The 23,012-nt window shown below is 36.4% G+C and overlaps 1 protein-coding gene and 1 long non-coding RNA gene across 8 annotated transcripts in view; both read right to left on the bottom strand.

Moving 5' to 3' along the window:
• The window catches only part of IMMP2L (inner mitochondrial membrane peptidase subunit 2), a 464,509-nt gene that overhangs the window by 367,757 nt on the left and 73,740 nt on the right, over nt 1-23,012 (bottom strand). The window lies entirely within an intron of this gene.
• LOC310882345 overlaps nt 1-23,012 on the bottom strand; it is a 108,444-nt gene that overhangs the window by 28,438 nt on the left and 56,994 nt on the right. The window contains exon 2 of one of the 2 annotated variants that reach the window (XR_014572898.1): nt 1-23,012. This exon is cut by the window's left edge and continues 28,438 nt beyond it. This is a non-coding gene — a long non-coding RNA (uncharacterized lncRNA). The other variant, XR_014572899.1, reaches the window with a different exon arrangement.

The raw sequence follows: 23,012 nt of genomic DNA, 5'->3' as shown, positions 1-23,012 counted from the left end.
AAAAATTACAGTGAATATAAAGTAATTTAACTTATTTACCACAGAGAAAGTTATTTTGGATGCAAAGGAAGAGATTCATATGATGTAATGATTCCTAGAAATATCACAGCCATTTGAGGTACCAGTACAGAATTCAGTCCATTCAGTCCAGAGCCTGTGGAGGTCACGGGAGCTCCTAAACAAGAATATAATTTGATCCCTGACAATGGCAAAGAATGGGCTGAAAAGACCTAAGTTTCTGTGATGCAAAGAAGAAGGTGACCAAAGCTAAGATCCTGCTAAAGACGCTCAATGAACAGAGAGAGAGGTCTGGATGTGAAAACAAGGACTATTACATTTGCTACTATTAACCTATTGCTATTATATTCAAAGAATGAAGACTTGGATTACAGAATTTGCAAATAAACATGATGGCATACAAAATATGCAGAACTAATTTGATCAATTCCTCCACCTTCTGGAAAGAAGCCAAAAAGGCTCTAAATATCATCTCACTTCTGCAGGACAAAAATACATTGAAATCACTTTAAACCTTGAAAAAATACAAGGTTTGTTGTTGATGGTTTTTTTTCTAGAAAGCTTTTGAATAAGCTTTAAATACCACAAAATACTTTTTAATGAATGGCCCTTCCTGCTGGATTCAGTTGGATGAGCATTTATTGAAGCACTAATTGTCACCACTATTTTCAGATTTCCATCAGTTCTCATAAATGTCCATATGTTCTCTGGTTAAAACCCGCAGCTTAATGACAAAGGAAAGTGCAAGCCAATTTATCATCCTTCCTTAACCTTTTGAAAAATAAATTAGTTTTTATGAGAAACAATCGCTGTAAATAAAGTAAAAAGCACTTCAACTCTATCATCGTATGGTGTCGCTTTACATTAAATCTTAATCACTTTACTTTAAAATGATTTAAATCAATGATTATTTTATTTTTTTGGCCTGACCTAAGTGCTGAATATCTGTAGAAGAGCAGAGATACAGACCAACTTCACAAATATCTGTATATATTTAAGATGTGGCTACCCACCAGGCGTTTATACATCCCCTTCAGCTGAGCCAGAGTTGTACAGTACAACCTCTACTTTCAACATATTAATACTAGTAAAAAAACCCATTATGCTACAGGGATTCATCTTCCTCTTAAATACTTACTCCGATGTAAAGGATCCTAACCAGTATAACTGAATCCACACTAGAGGGTGCTACTATTTTAATTGTAAAAGGTTTTTACAGTTAACATTGCAGCTTCAAAGCAGTACGTCTTGTATAGATAATGTTTCAGCAACGCTTTGTCGCTATCTGGAACAACGTATTGCTACCAAATGGGAATTAAAAGTACGATCGCAGACTTGGTTTTGTACAGAAGTTTGGTCATGTTCTCCTAGCCAACTGCACATAAATAAGCTACCAACCCCACACAGTACCTGTAATTAATGTGACAATTAAAATATTCTATATTCGAAAGAACAAAGCCAGAGAGCTCATAATAAATACTGGAGAGCCTTTTTTTTCCCCACTCACCTCACTACAGACCACCAGACGCATGGCTAGTACACATCAACTCGCATTCCAAATCTAGAAATAAGTTGTTTATTTTTTGCTATCTTCATTGCACATCAGCACTTGTATTACACATTTGACTAACCTCATTAAAAAGACGAAGCACCAGAAAGCCAGTTTATAAACTGAATACTGATAGACTTGAAACTATCCCAAACTGTACCAACTCTTCTGAAACAAGATCTACTTTTCACTGAGTGCATTTTTCCCAAAAGGGGAATAATTAGCTTCTACTAAATACATAAAGAAAGGTTTCAATCCTCAACAGCCTTTGAGTAAAAGTAATCGATATCGTAAACACATCTATCTACTCCTTTAAAAACAGATTATAAGTGTTATGGAGTGTCACTTGTCACTTGTTGTGCCACTCACAAGGGGAAAAATACCCAAATGAGTATCATTTGAACCTATGAAAAAGTTCTTTTCTCAAAAAACGTTTTTGTACTTTGCAGTTTCATTTGCTATGTGATGGTCACTGCTGTTTGAATAAAAGTGTTAGGCACTTTCTCATAAGTTTCCTTCGCTTTTGAAAGTTTTGTTTTGTTTAGTACTTAGTTATTGAAGCACAAATAAATGAAAAAGAAAGAATAAAGAAATGCAGGGAAAAAAAAGATTAAAAAGGAAAGGCAACTTTACAAAATATATACAACTTGAAAGCTTCAAACAGAATTTTGCCTCAGGCTGCAGAATAGCTTCTGCAGGAGCTGGCTTCCATACCAATAACTCTCCATCTTCCTTGACCCACATGAAGCAACATGAAGTAATGTGCTGCCTCATATCCGATCTCCCTACTCACATTGTGAACTTTCTGTGAACGTGGAAGGCCTTAAGTGTGTTATGTCAGGGCCCATTTGTCCTGGTAAGGCAAAGGCAAAGATTTTGGCCTATTATGTGGCAAAGAACAGTCTGACAGGCTTCGTGCCACTGAAAGATCCTATGAGAAAATGCTCTGCTAGCTTGGGGTGATCTGAGCTGGACTGAAAGAAAAGTGGGATTTTACTCTAGTGCTAGTTCTTCAGGAAAAAAAAAAAAAAAAACAACTAGAAAGTAGGAGAGTGCACAGGTGAAAAACATCTCAGCTGAATGAAATGCACAAATAAGTAAACCTCAGAAAATTATAATGAACACATACACAGTGATTAAGGGGTGCTATGTATAGTACAAACTAAAATGTTATACAGCTTAAAAAAAAAAAGGTAGTTTTATAAATTTGAAACATCCCTGTGCCTACTTGATTTCTCTTCTCTTTCCCTTCTTGCCATTCTTCTCTGTCCCCTTTCTTTTTCTCTCCCACTTCCACCCTTTTCCCCTCTTCCTCTTGTCTCCTTCTCCCTCTCTCTTACCAGGCAAAATCAGACAAGGAAAGCATTTCAAGCCATCGGAAGGATATAAGCATTATTTGAAATTTAGCTTAGTTCACTCATCCAAGGAAGAAGCCATTAGGTAAAACTTAAAAGTAACAAATAGCAAGTATTCATATCAGAATAGTGAATAAATCATTTACAATAGAAACCACTCCTTTCAATGATGCATTGAGAATTTAAAAATACAAACTTGCATAAAAATAATGTGCTTTGTTCACTGTTAATTCTGTAATTAATTAACAGTGAACAAATATACAGAACAAATATACACAAAGACAATGTAGTCTTTTCATGACTATCTATTGTGAATTGCTTGAACAACTGCAGGGACATCTGTAATGGTCCAAATTTTTCTCTAAATTTTTTTAGGATATTTTAAAAAGAAGATATTTTCATATGCGATATAAAGACCATCTCAAAAACAAGGTAACCTCAGAGAAGTGCTTTCCTTTAACACTGTACTGTCTCCCATGGAGTTGATGGGAAGTTTGAGGGTTTTTTCTATGTACAAATTTAAACCTTGATTTTTAAGAAAATCTATCATTGAATAAAGATTGTTATGTAACTGTTTACAAGATAAGCAAATATGTTTTACCATTACATGGCAATTCAAATGACATTCCTACAAAAGACTTTTGAAACTTTAGGTACTTCAGCAGTTCTCTCTGCCACTTAACCAGAAGACCTATAATAATACTGTAAAATGTTTATTAATTAATATTAATTAATTGACTATGCATAATATTACTAATGGATAATCTGTACCACCCAAGGCATTCTCCCTCTCCTGCAAGAGTAATGCTACAGATAGTAAAAACGGCTGCATAAAAAATATTTGCATGCAGAAATGAACAATTACATGATCGAGGTGAAAACAGCCTTGTGAACAGCTCTTTTCATTACTGACATCTTTTCCTCTGAATCTGCTTTTAACGAAGTGGGAAGAACGATGTTCTTCAAAACCTGCTCTGTTTATTTATGACCAAACACATTTGTAACTGCTACTTCTAACCTGTTGTTCTGAAATTTGCCGTTAACTTTTCCCCCAACACTTGAAACTTCTACCTGTGCAACCTTGTTCAAGTTTGGTTAATTCGGACAGCTTTCTGTGATCCATCAGTCCTGTTCATCTCATGTGATCCATTTGCACAGCTTCATATACACAGATCTAGGTGAATGATAAGGCTGGGAAAAGGAGGGGAAGTTTCCAGACTGCTGATACAAAAACAACTGGTCTAGGTACAACAACCAATTCTCTACAGCTGTAAATACGGTTTTGGTACAGTATGTGGCTCAACATTGATGTATACAATGCCATTTTTATACAAGAAAGATATTCCCTGTCTATAGTAATGGAAAGAAGACAACACAAAGTTGGATATCACTTGTAGGATAAAAAGGATAATGCTTCTGGGGAGGGGATGCTGAGCTAAGCAGGCTTTACTGTCAGCCGGCACAGGGAAAAAAGTCAGGTCCATGCACACACACAAAAAATACAATAAGGATAAATAAAGAAAGAATGCCTCAAGAAAAGGCTTAAAATGTGCAAGATATGCACATACATACGGAATTACATACTTTAAAGTATGAAGCCTGAATTTTATTTTCCTTTCCCTATTCACGATAGCCATTGCCAAGATATTTCCAAAGAATTCTGTGCATACTATTTATTAAGCCACAAATTTTGACCAAGGATATAATAATTCAAATACTAGTATCTGATTACAGCTACATTAGGGCCACTTGCCCCTCACCACGTGGAAAACTACCTTCCCTGGAAAAGGGACGCTCAAGGAAAGCCATCTGTAGGGGTCCGGCCACAAGTTTTCACTTTCTGTGCACGTTGCCCCTGCCCTTAGCAGCAAATCACTCTGAGCATTCAGGAGAAACTTCTGAAAGCAGTCCACGCTGGTAAAAATATGTTGAAATACAGTAATATTTCTTTAGATTTAGTGAGCCTCTGTTTCTTCATTCCCAAAGCTGAGACACGCAGTGACACCGCCTCAGCGTTGGCCCTGGCCATGAGCAGCTAAACCCTGGCAGGGTGGTGGGTGGCAGGGCTTGCCCAGGCTCCCTCACAGATATTTTTGACAATGGTGACTGCAAAAATGTAAGTTGGCTGAATGAAGCTACAAGCTATTATTCACGTGATGTCAAAGAGGTCAGGAACATGAAAACAAAAAAATCTCATTTTCTTCATTCTACCCATGCAGAAAGGAAAGAAAAAAAATAAAGAAAAGAAATCTAACTTTAGGTAACACCTTGTTACCTAAAATTTGTTTAATCTACATCTTTATGCATGTTGCACTGAATTGAGATTTTGTTTAGCTTGGAAATTGTATTTTACTGCCTAAAAATATTGAGAAGTGTAGGCAGTTAGAGCTAGTGAAAGATGCAGCCATCAGCTCCTAACCATCCCACTCAAACACATGCAGGTTGGCACTGTAAACAGCTACGTGAAACTGCGATCGTGCCTTCTGGGGAGCCAGGAACACGCAATATGCGTAAACCCTCAGCACAGGCAGGAGCTGGAGGAGTCAGGAGATACTCTTTGTTTCCCAAACACACCCTGGTGCATTACATTTAGCAACTTCTTTAAAGCCCTTTTGTTTGCATCAGTTTAACAGCATTATTAAATATTCATACTGAAAGTTGTCTAACACACTCTCTTTGCCTACATTTTTTCAAAAACATTTAGCTTTTTGTTTATTTTTATTTCAGCCCAGCTATGAAAAATTACCCAGTGTTTCTTTTTTTGAAGAAGTTCTAAAAGTCAAAGTCAATAAGAAGATATAGCACAGAGCATACAAATGATGTGCAGTAAAAAGAAATGAGAACTGAAGTCTTCTGAGATTCCAGGGGGAGAAGTTTATTGCCAGAATTAAAAAAAAAAAAAAAAAAAAAGATTTTGCATACAAAATAATATACAGACACAGACATTGTAGCTTCTTCTTCCTTGCAAACATTACTGCTAAGCACATCCTCACATTACCCCTACTCACACTGTCAACAGTGGACATTTTCTGCAATGTTTCTCCCACAAAGGCTCACAACTACATACGAGCAGGATATTTCTCTCCCAAGGTCTAGGATTACATGTCAGCAAGTATTTGACTAGTCATGCAATGCTAATACTCTCATTACGACAATATATTGATTTCAAAGTTACCAGCGTGCATTAGTGGGTTTTTTAATTATTATTTTTTATCATCTTAGAAGTTTTTGAGATTTTCTGGAGAATTTCTATGCAGCTTTACCACTTAGCTAGTGCAGCACAAGAGCTTCTAAAACAGCATTTTCTCCAGACATACTCTATCTTCTGTTCTATATCGACCCTCCAGCAGAGGAGCATCTAAGAAAGCTAATTCTTGTGATAAGAGACCTGGGTTCAGGAAGGGGCTGCTATAACTGAGCTGAAGGAAAGCAGCTAGCACATGATGCCATGGCATGTTCTCTGCCTGTGTTTTTAAGAGCCATCAAATAGAAAAAGAAACTTTCAATATCAAAGTAGGTGCTATGGTATAGGATGAAAGCACATAAAATCCAGTGAAAATTTTCATCTCTGCAACCTAAAATAAGTACACCTTGTATACACAGAAATGCATGTTTCATATTAGTGTCCAACTCTACACAACTAGCTTTATTTTCTATTTATTGGTATTGTCATAATATGAAAAATAAATACCATTTGTTATGAAAGCAGCCGTTGCACAAAATTAGCAGACATATTCTGCTTCAGGGCATGCATACAAGAAAATTGTCAGACATTAATAATGTAGACAAAGCATTTTCCTGGGAAAATGAGGATCCATTGGAACAACAGATAAATCATACCCAACTGCTCACTGTTTGTTGTGTCACAATCTGTTGTATTTTATCGAATATGACTAGTACAAGTCTGTTACAGCCATAAAAAAACATTAGTGGAAATTAATATGTAAATTACTGTAGTGCTTGTGTGGGATGCCATTTCATTAATTTGAATTCACTGACATGACTGTGTAATCTAAATTTATGAGTTTTTCAACTGCCACTCCATGGAGAATACAGCATTTATTGAATTTTGCTTTAGAAGTATTTTATGCATTAAATAATATTTGCATGGCAGAAATGTACACGAAGGGCTTGGAATTTAATATATATAATATATACCAGGCATTTTGACTAGGAGAAGATATATAACCTACAGTGTTATAAATGATATCTTGGTATTTCCTTTTTAAACATTTCTAGACAGCAATGAAAACAAATCATTGGAAGAAGGAACAAAATCAGTTTTTCAAGTTCTCAGTAATGTAGATATTGCTCATAATTATTTTGTTGAAACAAAAGCAATTCTTCTTCTTTTTAATAAAATAGGTTTATGATGCATACAACATCTTGTGTCACCCTCCAGAGTTTAAGAAGAAAAAAAGCACCGTCAAAATAGTACCCAAATTTGAAAAGGAAGCTTTATGAACATAAAGGCTGGCTTGAAGCTTTTCACTTCAATGCCAAGATTTGGAAAAGGCCAGCAAGAAAATTTCTTACTATTCAACACTTTTCCTTAACTAACACCAGGATGCAAAGATAGCAAATACGTTGCATAGTATTGGCTGTCTTGGTTTCAATATCCTCCAGTTTCCTATGTGTAAAATGGGGTACCCAAAGAACATAATACTATCGAAAGGTTTCTGAAGTAAATACTTGCAAATGTTCACCTCCTGAAGAAAACATGGCAAATATTACAGAAGAGAAATAAAACTTACTAAATAAACAACAAAACATTTGGTCAATTATGAAAATCTATTTTTAGAAGTGGGAAAACTTCAGGGTTAAAAAAATATTTCTATTGTTAAAAATGTTTATTTTTACTTGTTAACTACAAGGTAATGTGCTTCCCTTCTCCCTCCCCTCCCCACTCCAGCCCATGACTCTAAATGTTCTGGCATCACCTATTTGCTGGTAGGGCATGCTGTTGGGCTGACAATTTCGCTTATACATAACTCTATTAAGAAATACAATTGTTTCATTACTATGGCTCATCAAAGTATTTATCTTATAATGTCCATGGTGCAGTTTTACCCCTAGACAGGTTTTTTCACATCAAGAATTGTATCCACAAACAAAATGTTTTGTTTTTTTTGTTTTTTTTTTTGTTGGTGGTGGTGGTGGGTTTTTTTTATGTATCACCTAGCCTTTGAATGTAGAAACCCACTTTGAAACAAGGCTTTTGGGGGTGAAAAAAGGGAGAATTTGCTACCAGATTTGTTTTACCATGACACAATGAGGAATATATTCCCAGCCAGTAGCGAATGTTTCGCGCCTGTCAAATCCTCCTGTCAGCATCCCCTACAGCTCTGCTGACTACTAGGAACACCTGCCTGCTCCAAGGTCACGCTGACTCAATGTCACCTTGCAGGGAACATGCTCAGACACAATCAGGATTTCAGCATCATCTTGCAGGGAATTCTGATCTCTCTGTCATTTTCCCTGCTAGTGATGAGTAGGTAATTATACTTTGTGAATTTGTGAATTTTATAGATTAAGACCTTGAATTAGTTTGCCAGGCTGACAAAGAGGCATGAGCAGACATGACAAAAAACACAAACATGTACAGACACAAGTATCTGTTAGATGAAATGGCTACCATTCATTTGTTTATATTGACTGTGTGGAGACAACATATTCATGTTTCATTCCACTGTTTTCTTACTAAAGAAATATTTTTTTCAAACTGAGGTAGAGCTATACTTTATAGTGAAAACACCATCTATTTTTTGCCTCATAAAACATTTCCACCTACTTACTATTTAGGAAGCTACCTATTTAAAGAAAAATACCACAGTCTTAAAAAATTATGCAATACTTCCTAATACTTGAATACACATACAAATTAATCAGCCATCATATGCCCACAGACCTGTATTCTTTCATTATAAAAGCATGAAAGAACTACAACAACAGGCTTTGTTCTGACTTGACCTTGGCATTAAAATGTGGATAATATGTAGCTTTGTTCTGTTCCCCTGAGGAACCGTAACTTTTATTAGAATCCTATCCTCTGGTTTTTCTAAGATTGAGACCTCCTCTTCATGTCTGTAACTACCATTTTCTCCCTCATAAGTTTTGCAATACATAGCAAGCAATTGCCAGGAGATGCACGTTCCTCAGCAGCACTCAACCTACTTACCAGCCACCTCTTCCCACACTGAAGTCTTCCTCATAAACATTTCCTTTCTGCTATCTCATTTTAAACTCTTCTTTTCTCCTAACCAAAAATGGAATAACAGATTTCATAGGTCAGAAAAGCAAAGGGGAATGCTTCAGCTCTTCAAATGACCAGAGGAATATCAATGCTATTGCTGTCCCTCCAGGAAAAGAAAAAAAAAAAAAAAAAAAAAAGAAACATTTGTCACCGCAGAAATCAGTGCAGAATTTTTAAAGAACCACACATTGTGGATCTTGTAAAACTCTTCTCCCAGTTTCTCTAAGCATTATCTGTACATACATATGTAAAGACAAGTATGTTTCTACTGAAAAATGTCAAGGTTTTCTGTTGGAAAAGGAATAAACACATGCATAGTATTTTCAGCCAAAACACAGCTAAAATGATACCTCAAGCACAAAAATCTGCTAAACTTTTCCCATGCATTATCTGGACTTTTGACTGCTTTCATAGTACTGGGTAGATGTTTAGCTACTGATAGTCAATACCAGTTGGGGTTAATAAGAGTCCAGATACCAAAAGTCATCAACAAAGACCAGTCGTGGCAGGTATTGGCTGCCGCGACTCCAAGATGCCTTCCAGTTAGTCCTTTGGAAAGGGACATTTGATGTCTTGCTGCCAGGGCTGGCTGCCTTATGTCCACAGCTTTGACCTAAAAGGGATACCTAGTTACAGGCTCCACTGAGTGGAGTTATTTCAGTTTACAAGCGGTCAAGTAGATGGGTATACAACGTCAGGTCTTTCTCGAGTACCCTTAATTGTCATTCTGTAGTCACCACCCAATTTTGCTCTTGGCAATCTGTCTACACTTTTCATTTAAAGTATGATAGCTTGTTAAATTTTCCACTGTATAGTCTGAAACATATGTCAAAAGTTATTCTTGTTCCCTGAATGTAAATGGATGAGGAACGGGAAAGGGAACGGGAACGGGAAAGGGAAAGGGGAAAGCAATCCCAGGAATTACTTATTTTGCATGTCTCACAGTTTCTTTCCCTTCCAGTTGGAATCATAAATGTGAAGAGTTGAACAGGTCATCTTTCAGGTACACAACTGCATCTTTGTATTTGATCTCTCTCCTCCTAAGCTCCTCTTTGGTCTATTGATTTCATGACCACAGCCAAGGACTTTATAGATTTTCTTCAGAAGGAGAAAAGTTGTGGTGATGGCACTTTTTGCTCGTGAGTTCAACACTGATTCTCCCGCTGAAGTCAATAGAAATATGTGATCTTGTAATTATAAACTGCAGCAACCACTGACTGACCCCACCTATTGCCAGGTCTTAAAAAAGACTGCATTCTGCTTCACATTATTCAGCAACGATATCAAATCCCATCCTTACTAGTTCCTGGAAAAACTATACAATCTGAACTGATACTCACAGAGCCATTGCATTTTAAAACCACAACGAAGGAAATCCTAACCCGTTTGTATTACACACAAGATAATGCTTACTGAAGAATCAGGAGAATTCACATAAACCATCACCAAACCTACAACTGCTCAATAGGTTAGTTCTCTGGGAAGCATAGCAGATTTCTTACACATACACACACACACAAATAAAAAGAAAGCACCACTACCTTGGCCCATTTCACAACAGCAAATCATTGTCTGTCTTCAGTAAGAACAAGACCAATACCCAGATTTCCTGCCTGACCTTAACTTGATTCTCACCCATTCTCACCCACAACTACGTTACCTGCCAATACTGACTGATCCCCAGTTTGCCAAGTTACAAATCAGACACTAAATGTAGCACCATTTTATTTCACACACAAAATACACAGAGAAGATTCTGGACAGTTATCTCCTGGACTCCCTCAATTTTTTTATGACAAGATTTAATAACCATCAAACTGAATCTCAAATACATCAACAGCACTATCAATTTCTTGCCCACTGTACTCAACAAAAAAAGAAAACCTACAAACTACTACACATAAAAACCATGCAAAATATCATATCCAGCATCAAACTAGGTGTTTCCCAAAACAAAGAAGGCTGTAAAATAGAGTAAGCCCTCAGACACCACTAACATTCCTTGTGTATCACACTCTGCTGATGCACAGCTCAGCAATGTAAGACCTTTAACTGAATAAACGCACCACTCTAGAGATCCATGCTTTCACAGAATCTTCTAAACTTCCCAGTTTTGACTCTGATAGGGATTCACAAGGCCCAGATCATTCAGAGAGCTGGAACAAAAACTCCAAAGAACACTAAAAACCACAGAGAGCATATTAGGTTCTGGTGCATTATAACTGTCCCTCATATCTAACCTCATGCTTCATATTCCTCTCAATCTCCCTGCCTAAAAGGACTTAATGACTGTATTGTCGTTTCTGTGGATAATATCCTTTCTCCTTCCTCCACCTCTGTTCTACAGATATCCACTATGTTATCTTTCAGATGGTGCAGCACAGTAAACAAGTTAAACTCGTAACAGCTTACAGTAGCCCTGCAAGAGCCCTCCATATAAGAACTGAAGAAGCTCACATGCTGAAAAGGAGGTCTATTTTCTGTTATTTCAATTAGTCTACCTCCTCCTAAAATAATAATAAAAAAAAAAGTGCAATGCTTTTATCCTTATAAAACCATAGTTACAAAGCTGTGAGTGCATTAAAGCATTTGTTGTTAGCATAAAGGCTTTTTAGTGCTAATGTGTATGGAGACAAATAAAATAAAACCATGTAGGGTTTCAAGAAGCCTGATTACAATGTTCTTTTGTCTAGAGCAGAAAAAGTATTTCTACACTGCACATAAAACTCAGATAATTATCTAGTAGTTTAATTTAAGGAAGAGCATACAGGCTTCTTACTGCAGTAACAAGAGCAATTACTTTTGGGGTAGGTTAAATATTAGATTTGAAATGTTTTCAAACCAAATATAATAATGTTTTAGCAGCAGTTTACTCAGAAAAAAAGGGCAGTGTCCTCTTATATATTTGCAAATTTCATTTCTACTGTGCTAAAACATATCAGGCACTGCACTGTATGTTAAGCAGCAGTTAAGAGGTGCACTAAGTATAGAAAGTGATATTACCATCTATACCATAATGAGGTATAATTTACACATGTACATAGATTAATTGGTGGTGAGGTATAAAAGCAATCTATATAGCGAAACAATGAGAGTGAGAATAGCTTTTTTTAAATCTGGTCTGTTATTGTCTTCTATACTCGTTTTCATTAAGCCAAAGTTACTACAAGTGTGGTAACCAACTATTGAGATTAGCTCATTAGATTTTTGTAGTTTTGAGTAAGATTTCATTTATCTTATTATGCAAGCAGTGTTTTTCATAGTTTAATAATTTTCATTTGATTATTTACAAGGTCAGAACCAATTAAGTAACAAGCCTACTGACTTGTCCTGTTTTTATGTAAGAGATCTCAACCTTATGAAAAATCGCAAAGTATGCAAACAATCCTGGTTGAATGGAATACTACCACGAGACATTTGACCTACATGCCAGCCACGTCCCTTGAAATACTGCTTTTTTTCCCCAAAAATAGAACAAGCAACATTAATTCAGTAACACGGCAAAAGCTCTGTCGGTATGAGTTTCTGCAACAGTTGCTACCAAGATTTAATTTGAATATACAAAACCTACACAAAGTTGCAAATGTAGCTTTATCCATATTATAATAAATAATAAAAAAAATATTTAATGCAGGGAAATTGAGAGATTTTCTAATATTAGACCACACCCTCTCATAAACTGTAAACTGTTTACGCATTTATGCAAAATGTTAAAAAAGGGGTCTTTACCTATTCCAGACATCTTAGTCATCAGCTAATATTCAGTATCATTTTCCCATTTTAGTTTCCATGTTTTGGCCATAACAATTCAAGTTGTGCTGGGTCTGGCTGGGATGGAGTTAACTTTCCCTGCAGCAGCCCATACAGTGCTGTGCTCTGCACTTGTAGCTAGAACATCGTTGGTATCACACCAGTGCTTTGTCTATTGCTGAGCAGTGCTGGCACCGCATCAGGACTCCCTCCAAACCCCCAGAGCCAGCAGGCTGGGGGTGGGCAAGAGGTGGGGAGGGGACATCACCGGGGCAGCAGACCAAAACCAACCAAAGGGATATTCCATGCCATATGGTGTCACACTCAATAAAATGTGGGAAGGAGGAAGGAGAAGGGAGGGCTCTCCTTATGAAGACGTCTGACTTCTCAGACAACCACTACGTGTGTTGGGGCCCTGCTTCCCAGGATGTGGCTGAACATGGCTCATGGAGAATAATTGCTTTCTCTCTTTACTTCCATGCGTATTTTTTCCCTCTTCCTTTTCCCTTTAATTAAATTCATCTCAGCCCATGAGCCTTTTTCTTTCCCATCATACTTTCTGCCCACCTTCTTCCTTTCCGCCCAGCAGGGTGGAACCACCACAAGGCCAATGTCTGCACACTGTTCAAAACCCTTCTCTTGGAGAGCTACAGCAAACTGAAGTTTGAAGGGGAGGAATCAGCTTGGGTTTTATGCTCATTTACTTTAAAAACAACAACAACAGAAAAACTTAAGTTATTGCTTTCAAAGTCCTTGTTATGCCTTCTAGAATTCTCCGCAGACCATTAAGTCCTTAACGTGGATTATTGCCCTTGGGTATTAAAAACAAACCATTAAAAAATGCCATTTTATTTATTAGGGTGGAACCCACACTGGTTTTCTTCGTTGCAGATTTCACAAGATTTTTGGTATGTCATTTTACTTTTTCTTAAGTGCTAGATTATCCTGATAAACCTAAAAACCCAGAGCCAGCCATCACACTCCAGTACCTCGATAATTATCCATGAAACAAAACACACTGATTCAATGGAATATAACTCATTACGATCTGCTACATTCAGCAGGGGATAAATCCACACACACTGACAAAGATAGCATAAATGCCCTAAAAGGAAAGATAATGTGGATAAACAGATTTTCAAAGGAAAGGCACAAAGAGATTATCTGGAACTGAAGCTACTGTCTCAAATAAGGCTTTCCTCGCTGTCCAAAGTAAACAAGTTCATTTGTTAAAATACTTGGGAAAACTGTTGGTGTTAGTTGGAAAATCTAATTGTTCTTACACATTCAGATGCACTGTTGGATCTCGTGGGACATTCTACCCAAAACTGGCCAGTATTTTAACCAGTATGCGACTGCGAGTATCTGACTCACTATGCACCTATATCACAGAGGCCAGGGTAAGTAACTTGTATTACAAATTATTAAACCACACCTCATAGCCTTTGAATGTTATTCTCTGAAAATTAAAGGCTTTTCATTAAAACATTTAGTATATTGATTTTTGGGGGGAGAGAGCTAAGTACGTTGTTTGGTTTTACTATTCTAAATTCACAGAATAGGTGCAAGGTAATTTCTGAAGGTAACAGCTGGATAAAGACTGGATATAAGCCCGCCAAAGTTGTCATAGCAGAAGTATACACTATAAATTGCAGTTTCTGGAAGCAGCACATGATCTTGTACTGCAACAGAGACTCACAGCTGCAAAGGGCTTCACTTGAGGCTCTGTCACTCTCCAGCAATTCCCTATTTGCTCTGTTCGAGTTTCACACAGACTATCCAGAATCACACCTCACACAGCATCCCTGTGGCCCTTTTCTTCTCTGTAAATAGGTAGCACCTGCTCTGCATATGTCAAAAGAGTTTCTTGGCAGAGATTACAATACCAGGCTATATCTGTGGTAGCAAGGATCCTGAAATTCCTGTGGTTTCAGTGGATATAAAGTTGTTTATCTGAAATTCAGCTTTTAATCCACTAGATTTATGCTGAATATTTAAATTCAGAAACATTTAGTTCTTAGTCATAATATATTCACCGAGTAACAAAACAATTTCTCTTCTAAGACAAAAACATTCTCTTCTAATAAAAATGTTCTTCCAGCAGCATGACTTTTAAATTGCAAGAAAGAAGCTGATTTCTGTGATAATTTTTATCCTTATTCTACACATTACTCAATACCATTTAACCTCATGTAGCCATATACATTTTAGTCAGTTTACAAACAAGCCAAAAAGCTATGATGGTACACCTCTAATGTATTTTTAAGGTAGTCTACAAATAAAAGAACAATTCCAATGAATTTTACTAAATAGGTAAGGCATTACTGTATTACAAGATATTCGGAGTTTTCAAAAATTTAAAAGACTGCCCCAAGTATGTGGATAATATATAATTTTTCTCAGAAAAATAAAATAAAGTCAAAGAAGACTTCTACAAATTTTCATGTTATTCTCCCAACAGTGACAGAAATAGAATCATATATTGTTCTTAAATGTACTTCCTCCATAATTTTGAAAGTACAGCAACTGAACTGACATTTTCAGGTACTGATCAGTACCTCAAAGATGCAAACTGCTCTGTTCCTCATTTCTCGGCCATTTCCTTTACCTACTTCAACACAAGCAAGCATATCTAAAACAAGCTACACCTAAAATAAACTCCCTTGCTATTTTAAAATATTTATATTTAAAATATCATAAAATATTTTAAAACCTTTTCCCCCATGTGTTACTTTCATTAAGAAAATATTTCTAATAGAGGATGATAAAATAGAACAGTTTAGAACAAATTACAGGAAAACTTTAGATTTAGATTAGAAACATTCAGACGAAACTTTTTGCATGGTATTGACCATGATCACTCCTTTCAAGTAGTCCCTGGTTAAAGTGAGAGACAGAAAAAGAAGAAAGTACAATTTGACAGGCTCTTCAGATAACACTTGGTGCTGCTGAACAGAGAGGACAAAAATAACTCTTTCACTCTAACAAGAGGCAGTACAACACCCTTTAGCTAGTGAGGATCTCAACAATACATGTGTACAGCTTAAGATATTTTACCTGTGACTTCCTGACAGTAAATGTGCTATAAAGAGACCACTCAGCAAATTAAAAGGGAAAGTCATCTTCAGGAACATAGTTCAAAGAGCACTGACTACTGCATCAGCAATCTGAACGAGAGAAAGTGAGCCTTTTTGCACACAGTTAACATCATCCTCAAAATACCTGGAAGCAACAAACCAAATCTACAGCCTGTATATATCAGTAGTGCTCCATTAGTTTCATTGGTAACAGGCCAATTTGCATGAATTGAGAATGTGGTGCAAATCTATTAGTTTTTCAAGCTACAGTATTTGACAGATAACCAGCTCTCACAGGAGATGACATGTGAGTTGACTCAAATATACCATTTGTAAAGGCAGATGTCCGTTAAAAGTCTACAAACATGAAAATAGTTTTACACGATGGTTCTACAATCATCAGTTTAAAGATTGTACAGTAACTAGTTACAAAATACAAACCCATCAAAATTCACAGGTGTGAATTTTGGAAAAAACACTGTGGAAAAAAATGTTTGCATTTTTTAAAAGTAACAGCAATTTGTATATAACTTCATATTTCTTTGTGTATTTACATGAAGTGAAATTTAAATTAGAAGCATGGAAAACATGGCACCTCACCGACATTTAAGATTTTTGATGTTCGCAAACACTGCAGGCACCTCAGTGCCTATGATTAAGCTCCTAAAGCTTGCAGAAGAAAAGATAACTTTATCCCGGAGTATCCTATGGCGCTGTGGGCACAGCATATTCCTGAGTGTGCAACCTCCTCCATCAGAGGAAGCGTGAGCCACAGCCACCCACAGGGCATGGAGCCCTCTTTGAAAGGGGAAAGCTGTCCTACCTACCTCCCTTTTCTTCCATTTTTGAAATTTAGATTTTTCTTTAAAAAAAATGAAAGGTCTAAGGCCAAATTTTAGGATCTTGAGATGACACAGATGCAACATTGCTATTTAGCCAAGATGCCCAAATTCCTAGGAGTTAAAAGGTTATGCCATTATAGTTTAAATACTTAATAGAATCATAGAATATCCGAAGTTGGAAGGGACCCATTAAGGATCATTGAATCCAACTCCTGACACCGCACAGGTCTACCCAAAAATTCAGACCATGTGACTAACTGCACAGTCCAAACGCTTCTTAAATTCAGACAGGCTTGGTGCAGTGACTACTTCACTGGGGAGCCTGTTCCAGTGTGCGACCACCCTCTCAGTGAAGAGCCTCTTCCTGATGTCCAGCCTAAACTTCCCCTGTCGCAGCGTGACACCATTCCCGCGGGTCCTATCACTGGTGACTAAAGAGAATAGATCGGCACCTGCCCCTCCACTCCCCCTCGTGAGGAAGCTGTAGGCCGTGATGAGGTCTCCCCTCAGCCTCCTCTTTTCCAGGCCGAACAGGCCAAGTGACCTCAGCCGCTCCTCATACGTCTTCCCCTCTAGGCCCTTTACCATCTTTGTAGCCCTCTTGCCTGCTTACTGTGCCAGAATTTTGTATCTCAATCCTGGTCCTTCTTTACATACACTGTATATAAAAATTGGATATGTAATTTCATGTTTCAGGTACCTAAAGAATATAATTTAGATGTTCACTATAACACTTCGATCTTTGTCTGAATCTCAGTAAGTCTTGCAAAGATCTGAATATAGAGTTGAACATTCTGGAAAATATTCTTTTTCTAATTGACATGCTCCCCTGGCCTTTTTAGAAAAACCTGTATTTGGAATTCCCTATTGAAATGGAATTTAATGACAATGCACACTTCTATGCCTTACACTGGTGATGAGATTATTAACCTAAAATATTAATCAGAAAGCAGTATCTCACAGTTCTTTTGACAAGTCAGAGTCTCATATTGAGCCTCCTATCTCAAGCAGGAATTGAAAAATTGATGAAGCATTTACATGTCTCAAAAGCAATTCAAAACTCAGGGATGAGGCAAAGCCTTCCCAACACCCTGCCCCACCCCTTTAAATCCCAAACAAACAAAAAGTCCAAAGAAAACTACAAGCAACACTGCATTTATCTATGACCTGTGTCTTGAACCAATATGTACTAATTAGAAGTATAATGCTTCTTGGATTATATTACAGTCAGATTTTGGAGAGAATTCATGTGTGAGTTTGTGGGTAGATTCTACATATTACTGAAAGGCCAAAACAAGATGTATAGCTTGGGAAGTGATGTGCATAAGTGTTTGCCATTAAACAGTGGAGAAGCTACTGCACCCTATTCCAAAACAGCAGTTCCATATGCAACTTTAACACGCCCATCAACTTGCTTTACTTATACATTTATCTAAGATGAAATCTCCAAAATGGAAAAAACAAATGGTGCACAGAAACCTGTCCACTGATTCTTCATGACAGATTCAGTGGTGTCACAAGTGGTAGTGCATGTTATACCTCAAGCAGAGAACAGAATGAAGTTTAGAAATTACCCAATTACCTGGATTTATGAATTTAACAAACAGAAAGAAATCAGAGATCAGTATCAAAGGGAGACAGCATTTAAAGATTTCCTTAATTTCCCGTAGCACTAAGGCAAATTATATTTTTAGTGTCTGTTTTAATCAAAAGAAACATAAATATTTTCTAGTAATTTGATGTGCATAATTTGTGTTAGGTCTTGATTATGAGGCAGCACAAATCCAGTCAAAACTATAACCAAAGTGTCACTTTAAACAGAATTAGAAGGATTCAGTATATTGGTCAGAAATAGAACTCCAAAGCATATTGCTTCACATCCAGTCTCTAGTAAATGTTTAGCTATGACTCACTTCATTTTCTGTGATTTTCATTTCATTATACTCACAAGATAATGAAGACAGTGCATTTGTAAAAGGACTAATGTAACGGTTCTATTTGAAATCTTTTATTCTCACATCTTTTGGGGTATACGATAAGCTCTTAAAAAATCAGTCTTCATTATCACTCCTTACTGGTAAGCAAAGCAGAAGATAAAAGATACTATCCTGGCAGGCGCAACAGTAAACAAGTTTCACCTCCTCAGAAGCTCTCTTGAGTCCAAGTTCCTACTTCTTTACTTCTTGTGAAAGAAGTTCTCAATGATGAGCAAGCAATGTATACAAAATTATCCTGTGACTTTTTTTTTTATGAACATACTTACTGTTTTAATTGTTAGAAGCATTCTTGAAAAACGGCTTATTTAGGACCCATCATCATTTCTTGTTCACTGCAATGAATTTCACTAGCTAATGCGAATTTAAAACTGGAGATGATAATGGTATTTGAGTGAACTTTCTGAATAAATCCATACACAGATCTCTCATGATCAGAATACTCCCCAAATATATAGAGAAAATACTATTGCCCTAAACTGGGACATGTAACATTGCATATTCTTCCTAAGTTTCCATTGTAGTGTTGGCAGTAAATAAAAATATTCAGAAAATTTATTTGCACGTGACATTACTATATACATATAAATCCATAATCCATCTTCAAAAAAGTGAATATAAATTTGATCTCAATGGAGAGGTTTATTCTATATCTAATCTGGCTTCATGCATGTTTTGTAAACAACAACTTCTAAACCATGCAGGGCTTTACCTCATCTGACCTTACGCATCTGAAATCAGCATGCAGTTTAAGCTAGAGATCTAAATCCCCTCTTTAGTCAGTGAAGAGAAAGAGATATATTTTAAACAGATTCATGCAGCTTTACTTGGCAATCTTACAGGCTGATGAACTAACCCCTGAAGGTGGTATTTCCTCTCTGTCAATGACTGCTTAGACATCTAGAGCTACTTAAGATGGATCCCACCTTTAATGATATAAATGTCATTGCCTCTAATGTATCAGGTAAGAAAAGCTTCTAAATATTTGAATACTGATTGCCACTGGCAACATTTGCTCTGAAAGGGCTCAGCAAATTAAATAACGTAGAATGATTTATCTGGTGCTCCAATAATGCCTGGAAACACACAATTTATACTGTGAGAAATATGTTTATGAGTTTGTTTCTTTCAAATCATACTTTCAAGATCTTTGATATCTACAGGCACTTTTTCAGTATAGTATTGTGGAAATGTTAAAGTATAAACTCTGTTTTACAGTCTACCATCAGGGATTAGAAATGTTTTCTTCCATTTATGTAGAAATGCTATTTCTCTCTGCAGTGGGAAAAAAAACAAAGAACTTGGGCCAAAGAGTTTTACAAACTATGTAAGTCAACTATGTCATCTTCTTTTAAACAAAAAATATGATCTCTGAACAGGGATATTTTATATTTCAGGACATACCGGGGATAAAAACAACAAAATTCTGGGCTCTAATTGCTCAGAGAGTTGACAGACATCATAAATAAAAGGTAAACCATGTGAAACCATAGTGATAATCAAAGAAAGAACTGAAGAAAACTCCAGAATGTACCACACGGTAACACATTCATTACATATTATGTCAAACTTGTTAGAAGCAAGTAGCCTTCCCTGTTTAAATTTAGAAAAGTAGTATACTACTAGCAGTAATCATTCCTATCAGTAGTAAAGCCTGAGTATGACCATCAATTATCCGTCTTCCCAGTGGGAACAGACATTTTCCTTTAAGATTACATATAATGCATGGAGCAATTTTGCCACTGTGTTCAGTATTACTAAGTACTTGCGTGAAATATTGTGTCCTACTTTGGATAGTATAATTCTAGAGAAACATGGACATGGACTAACTGCAAAGAATCCGGAAGTCCAGAAAAGTGTACTAAGAACAAACACAAGTCCATAAAAAATTATCTAAAAAAAATATGGAGAGTTGAGTTTGTTTAATATAACGAGATGATTGAAGTAAAGACTTAAAGTCTTCAAATAAACATGAAGGTACTGTAAAGAGGAGGGTAAGAAAGAGTTCTACATTTCCATTATGGATGGGACAAAAAGCAACGGCTCTAAATGACAGCAGTGGACAGTGAGATAGGAAACTGAGGGAAATAATTATATCTGTAATGACAAGAAAATCAAAGTAATTTAGAACAGTAATTTACAAACCAGAATAAGCACTGTCCAAGTCAAATCACCTTATGTCATTCCATTGTCTCATATCATTCTGTATCCCTTCCTGCTGCTTCCTGAAACTTCCTATCAGTTTCACTGATGAGGTGACCTCTCTTTCCAACTCACCTTGTTGCTGAAAGTTGAAGAAAACAGATTTTCCTCAAATACGCAGCTTATCTGCTGAACTTTATATTCAAACCTTCCATACAAATTCTGAAAGCATCTGTAATACGTCATATAAAATTGCAGGCCTCTTCAGGCCATCAGTATAAAAGTCTGTTTATATTTTCAAGACTTTTACTAACTGCCAGAGCTTCCTACATTTGGGTTAATTAAATTAATTCTTTCATATTAAGATCGAAAAACTTTCACAACCATTCTTTATCTTCATTATATGCTTGTCTTCATTTATGCAGATCCTTAATTGTGAACAAATGATTACATTATTATATGAAGCAAATACCTAATTCTAGAAACATCCAAGTAGTCATATTTATAGTTTACTTTATCTTGAGACTGTTTATTTAGGGAATTTCATTACTCAACTGCTTACAGACGATTCATTTCAAATCACACGCAATGCCACTAACAGTAGTTCAGATAAGAATCAGACTCAGAGTTTTAGTAAGACATTCTTCTAAGTATTGCTAGAAACACATAAAATGCTTAACTGTGAAAAAAAAATTAAAAAAAAGCTTATTTGAAGAATATAGACCTAGGGAAGTGACCAATTGTTAGAATTAAGCTTTTTGTTTTTCCAGCAGGGAACGGAAGCTCTGCCCACGAGGTAAAGCAGTCAGAAGCCTCCTTTTAGTCTTGGCTGTGATCTCAAATGAAGGGACAAAGACAATTTCTGAAAGAAATACTCCTAGAAAGTTGGCTTAAACACCATCAAGCTGAGGAGTGCCTATGACTCTCAAACTAAGTAGAGCATCAACTTTCAAGCTACTATACAAAAGACCATCTCTGCTTACATTTTAGATCCGAGAAAAAATTACAAGTTTATTTATTAAATTTTAATGGAAAATCTGAACTGCAAGAAATACATACAATTGCTATATGATAATGATTTCAACATATGCAAAAATCTAAGCACATTTTTGAGTTGGTTTAGCACTAAGATATAAAAAACACTGCTATAAATTTGTGAGATTAATATAAGGTATCATGTAGTTTACAAGTTGAAGGACATCATCTTGGCTTGGTCAAACTAAAATCTTACAAAACTGCTCAGAGGATTTGTCTTATCCATTATTAAAACATGATGATGATGACTAAACAGACAATATTACTAATCTGTCATAAATATGAAAATGTTTCTTTCCTGAAAACTGAACTACTGTATGCTCTGTATTCACAATATTGCCTGCTTCTTACTACAAATTGCATTTTACCTAATGTTACCCTATGCTTCAGAGGGCTCATATATGAAAGAAAATACAATTCCTGCTTCAAAGAATTGATACAGATGTTCTATGACTGCATCTAATTTCTGTACTGTACTGGAATATTGAGTAACTAATTCATTTTCTTGTTGATTCTTTGAAGTTAGGAAGTGGTAACAGTTCATTCAGTCATCATGCCTCAAATTCAAACTTCCTGCATGCAGACCCACAAGTTCAAGAGCTTCTTGCGTCTTTAAACAGCCCTACCTTGCTCCAGTTGGTAAAACTGTATGAGTCCCCTGCACCTGCACAACCACCTTCAAGGTGATCAGTTTAAAGTGTGTTAAGCACTTACAGGTAGCTTAGCAAACAAAATCCAAGAGCTGATGATGGGCAACCGCAGATCGGTGGCTAAGCTACAAACAGAGATTTAAAACAAACAAACAATGTTGTTCTTTGTGGACACAGTTCAACTTAGTGGATTGGAAAAGCGGAAAAAATAAATCACAAGATGTCATCCCCCTGCTGAAGCCAAGTCACAGAAGACTGCACTTTATTTATTGTAGACGTTTCATCCGGCAGGATGTTCAATCTAGTAGGAAATACAAATGTAACTTTTTTCAACTTCTTGTCTCTTT

The sequence above is a fragment of the Anser anser genome, assembly GCF_964211835.1.
Source record: "Anser anser genome assembly, chromosome: 1".
Taxonomy (NCBI): domain Eukaryota; kingdom Metazoa; phylum Chordata; class Aves; order Anseriformes; family Anatidae; genus Anser; species Anser anser.
Note: the sequence above shows the minus strand (reverse complement) of the source record. Positions and strands in the feature narration are given on the sequence as shown.